This window comes from Lissotriton vulgaris, chromosome 1_1 (genome assembly GCF_964263255.1).
Source record: "Lissotriton vulgaris chromosome 1_1, aLisVul1.2, whole genome shotgun sequence".
Taxonomy (NCBI): domain Eukaryota; kingdom Metazoa; phylum Chordata; class Amphibia; order Caudata; family Salamandridae; genus Lissotriton; species Lissotriton vulgaris.
Genome location: NC_141685.1, coordinates 1,049,689,948 through 1,049,694,947, shown reverse-complemented (window position 1 = coordinate 1,049,694,947; position 5,000 = coordinate 1,049,689,948).

Below are 5,000 nucleotides of genomic sequence, written 5' to 3'. Positions count from 1 at the left end.
GGGAAGGGGCTGAGAGGCAGGTGCGTTCCCGGGCCCCTGGGGGCCCCGGCGGGCGGGCCCGGGTGCTGCCTGGCCCCGTCTCAGCATGGCCAGACCTCGCGGAGGCCTGCCTGAGCAAACTCGGAGGAAAAGGCCCATCGGCAAGGGGGCTGAGCGGCAGGTACGTACCCGGGCCCCTGGGGGCCCCGGCGGGCATGCCCGGGTCCTGCCTTCCCCTGATTCAGAATCGCAAGACCACACGGAGGTCTGACTGACCCTCTCCCTACTAATCCGGAGGAAAATTACCCCCCTTTCTTGTAATCCGTGCACTTGAGGTGACAGAGGGGACCCAAGGCGCGAAAGTGCCCGACCTCCTGGAGCCCTCGCTGGGATCCGGGAGGCAAATGGCACCTCATCGGGACTTCCAGGGAAGTTCGGCCATCTGGTCGCCCCCCATAGGAAAGCATTGCCGGAGACCAGATGGCCGAGGCGATCCTGGAGACCAGATGGCCGAGGGGATCCTGGAGACCAGATGGCCGAGGGGATCCCGGAGACCAGATGGCCGAGGGGATCCCAGAGACCAGATGGCCGGGCACGAAAGTCAAGCCAGCCTATGTCACTCTGCGCCCCTACGAAAAAGTGAGCTGGCGTCAGGGAAAGGGCGGGTTGGGGACCGGAGGCCCAGGGCCTAGCACCCGACCCGGGGCCCGGACGGGCCCCTGGACCCAGCCTGGGCTCTAATGCCCGGAGACGCAGGGGAAGCCTCCCCGGGCCCTCCGGACCCCGTCCCAGGCACCCTGCCACGCAGCAGGACCAAGGACAGAGCCCGGGATGGGGAGGCCGCCCTCCCCGGGCCCTCGGGGGCCCCGGCCGAAGCTCCTGAACTCAGTCCGGCAAGGGGAGGCTTCCCGGGCACAACGGAGCCCCGTCCCGGGGCTTTGGCAGTGTGGCATGTCGGTGGACGGCGCCCAGGGCCGTAGCACACAACCCGGGGCCCGGCCGGGCCCCTGGACCCAGCCGGGGCTCCCGGGCCCGGAGGCGCAGGGGAAGCCTCCCCGGGCCCTCCGGACCCCGTCCCGGGCACCCTGCCACGCAGCAGGACCAAGGACAGAGCCCGGGATGGGGAGGCCGCCCTCCCCGGGCCCTCGGGGGCCCCGGCCGAAGCTCCTGAACTCAGCCCGGCAAGGGGAGGCTTCCCGGGCACAACGGAGCCCTATCCCGGGGCTTTGGCAGTGTGGCATGTCGGTGGATGGTGCCCAGGGCCGTAGCACACGACCCGGGGCCCGGCCGGGCCCCTGGGCTCCCAAGCCCGGAGGCGCAGGGGAAGCCTTCCCGGGCCCTCCGGACCCCGTCCCGGGCACCCTGCCACGCAGCAGGACCAAGGACAGAGCCCGGGATGGGGAGGCCGCCCTCCCCGGGCCCTCAGGGGCCCCGGCCGAAGCTCCTGAACTCAGTCCGGCAAGGGGAAGCCTCCCCGGGCCCTCCGGACCCCGTCCCGGGCACCCTGCCACGCAGCAGGACCAAGGACAGAGCCCGGGATGGGGAGGCCGCCCTCCCCGGGCCCTCAGGGGCCCCGGCCGGAGCTGCTGAACTCAGCCGAGCGAGGGGAGGCTCCCCGGGCTCGAAGGAAACCACGTCCTGGTCCTTTGTCAGTGCGGCAGGCCGGGGGACCGGGCCCAGGGCCAGGGCACCCGACCCGGGGCCCGGGGCCCGGCCGGGCCCCCGGACCCCATCCAGGGCTTCCTGCCACGCGGCAGACCCAGGGACGGATCCGGGGCTGGGCCGGCATCCTGGCATGTCCAGCTGCCGGCTGAGGACCGCTAGGCCGAGGGGGGTCCCAGAATACCTTGTCCCTACCAATCCGGAGGAAAATTACCCACATTTCTTGTAATCCGTGCACACGAGGTGACAGAGGGGACCCAGGGCGCAAAAGTGCCCGACCTCCTGGAGCCCTCGCTGGGACCTGGGAGGCGAATGGCACCCCATCGGGACTTCCAGGGAAGTCCGGCCATCTGGTCACACCATAGGAAAGCATTGCGGGCGACCAGATGGCCGAGGCGAGAGGGGCGACCAGATGGCCAGGAACGAAATGTCGCCAATCTGTCTGCCCCAGGCCTGTAGGGCTCAGGAGCTGCGGGGGCCCCTGGGCTCCGGGACTGCAGGGCTCGGGGACTGCAGGGCTCCACGGCTGCAGGGCTCCGGGGCTCCGGGGCTCCGGGGCTCCGGGGCTCCGGGGCTCCAGGGCTCCAGGGCTCGGGGGCTGCAGGGCTCCAGGGCAGCAGGGCTCCGGGGCTCCGGGGCTCCGGGGCTCCGGGGCTCCGGGGTTGCAGGGCCCGGGACCCATGGAGCCCGTCCCGGGCTCTTCCCCACGCCGCGGGTCGGAGGAGGGAGCCCCGGACGCCTGGGAGGTGTTGCCTGGGGCACATCCCATTTGTTCCCTGGAAGGTGATCGCCAGCACAGGCAGGGTGCCTGGGCATACCCTTGCCCCTAGTAATCCGGAGGAAAATTACCCCCCTTTCTTGTAATCCGTGCACTCGAGCTGACAGAGGGGACCCAGGGCGCAAATGTGCCCGACCTCCTGGAGCCCTTGCTGGGGTCGGGGAGGCAAATGGCACCTCATCGGGACTTCCAGGGAAGTCCGGCCATCTAGTCGCCCTCATAGGAAAGCATTGCGGGCGACCAGATGGCCGAGGCAAGAGGGGCGACCAGATGGCCGGGACCGAAATGACGCCCAATCTGCCTGCCCCGGGCCTGTAGGGCTCGGGGCTCGGGGGCTGCAGGGCTCGGGGGCTGCAGGGCTCGGGGGCTGCAGGGCTCGGGGGCTGAAAGGGCTCGACGGCTGCAGGGCTCCGGGGCTCCGGGGCTCCGGGGCTCCGGGGCTCCGGGGCTCCGGGGTTGCAGGGCCCGGGACCCAAGGAGCCCGTCCCGGGTACTTTGACACTCTGCGGGCCGGAGGAGGGAGCCCCGGATGCCTGGGAGGTGTTGCCCGGGCATCGCCCATCTGGTCCGCAGCAGGGAACCACCAGCCCCGGGAGGGTGTTTGGGCATACCCTTGCACCTACTAATCCGGAGGAAAATTACCCCCCTTTCTCGTAATCCGTGCACTCGAGGTGACAGAGGGGACCCAGGGCGCAAACGTGCCCGACCTCCTGGAGCCCTGGCTGGGATCCGGGAGGCGAATGGCACCTCATCGGGACTTCCAGGGAAGCCCGGCCATCGGGTCGTCGATTTGTCGAGCCCTGGGAGAGAACTGGGGCTTGGCAGGGCCAGGTTGCCAGCAGGTCCCAGTCTGCCAGGTCACCAGGTCTGGGGATATGCTGCCCATGCGCTGCCGGGGGCTGGGCATGGCCTCCGGTGGGCCCTCAGGTGCATCAGTCTGGCACGGGGAGGCTCTGAACCTGCTTGGCTGGGGCCAGGGCTCTACAAATCCACTCGCCCGCTCGACCGGCGCCTAAACGGCATCCTGCTCTTGGCGGGCTTGGGGCTTAGCTTCCAGACCCTACCCAGGCCAGGGAGAGCCTCTGCAGGCCCCGATGGACCCCAGCGCCCAGAACCTCGGCTGGCTCTGCCCGGGACGCATGGAGCCCGTCCTGGGCACTTTGACATGCCGTTGGCCTGGAGGAAGGAAGCCCCGGGTGGTGTTACCCAGGCATAGCCCATCTGGTCCCCCTGGCAGAGAACCACCAGCCTTGGAGGGGTGTCCGGTCATACCCTGCCCCTAGTAATCCGGAGGAAAATTACCCCCCTTTCTTGTAATCTGTGCACTCGAGGTGACAGAGGGGACCCAGGGCGCAAACGTGCCCGACCTCCTGGAGCCCTCGCTGGGATCCGGGAGGCGAATGGCACCTCATCGGGACTTCCAGGGAAGTCCGGCCATCTGGTCGCTCCATGGGAAAGCATTGCGGGTGACCAGATGGCCGAGGCGAGAGGCGCGACCAGATGGCCGGGACTGAAATGACGCCAATCTGCCGGCCCCGAGCCTCTGCGGGAGGGCTCCAGCCTGCCCTTGCAGGGCTTGGGGGCTCCGGGGCTCTGGGACTGCAGGACTCCGGGGCTGCAGGGCTGCAGGGCTGCAGGGCTCCGGGGCTCCGGGGCTCCGGGGCTCCGGGGCTCCGGGGCTCCAGGGCTCAGGGGCTCAGGGACTGCAGGGCTTGGGCTGCAGGGGTCCGGGGCTGCAGGGCTCCCAAGCTCCAACCAGGCCGGGGAGATCAGGGAGTCTGCCCAGGCACAAGGGACCCCTGTCCAGGGCACACGGACCCCCAGGACGCACATTTTTTTTTTTTCCAAAATTTTGCGGAGTGGCACTCCGCCCAGCCCTACGCAAACTCTCACTCCGCAGTGGAAAGCACTTAGCCAGCCATGCCCCCACCTGGCCCGGTCCCCGCTTCTGATCCCAGCCAGGTTGGGGGAGCCTCCCTTGGCCCGATGGACCCCATCACAGGCACCCAGACACTCGCAAGGCCGCAGGAAGGGAGCTACCGCATCACCGGGTTGCCTAGGGGTGGGCGGAAAACTACTACTACTACTAGGGGTGCGCGGAAAACTATGCGCCGACAGCGTAGTGGATGATGCCAGCCACACCTGCTCCCCGGGCCCGGTCCAAGCTTCCGTTACCCTAGCCAGGCCGGGGAGAGCCTCCCCGGGCCCCGGTGGAGCCCCGTCCCCAGCACCCGGACCATCTGACCGCTTGCAGGACGGGGGGCTCACGCACCCCAGGCCCGGCCGGACGGAGCTCAAGCCCCGGGCCCGGTACCAGCTACCGAACCCTAGCCAGGCCGGGGAGAGCCTCCCCGGGCCCCCGTGGAGCCCCGTCCCCAGCGCCCGGACCCTCTGACGGCTTGCAGGACGGGGGGCTCACGCACCCCAGGCCCGGCCGGACGGAGCTCAAGCCCCGGGCCCGGTCCCAGCTACCGAACCCTAGCCAGGCCGGGGAGAGCCTCCCCGGGCCCCGGTGGAGCCCCGTCCCCAGCACCCGGACCATCTGACGGCTTGCAGGACGGGGGGCTCACGCACCCCAGGC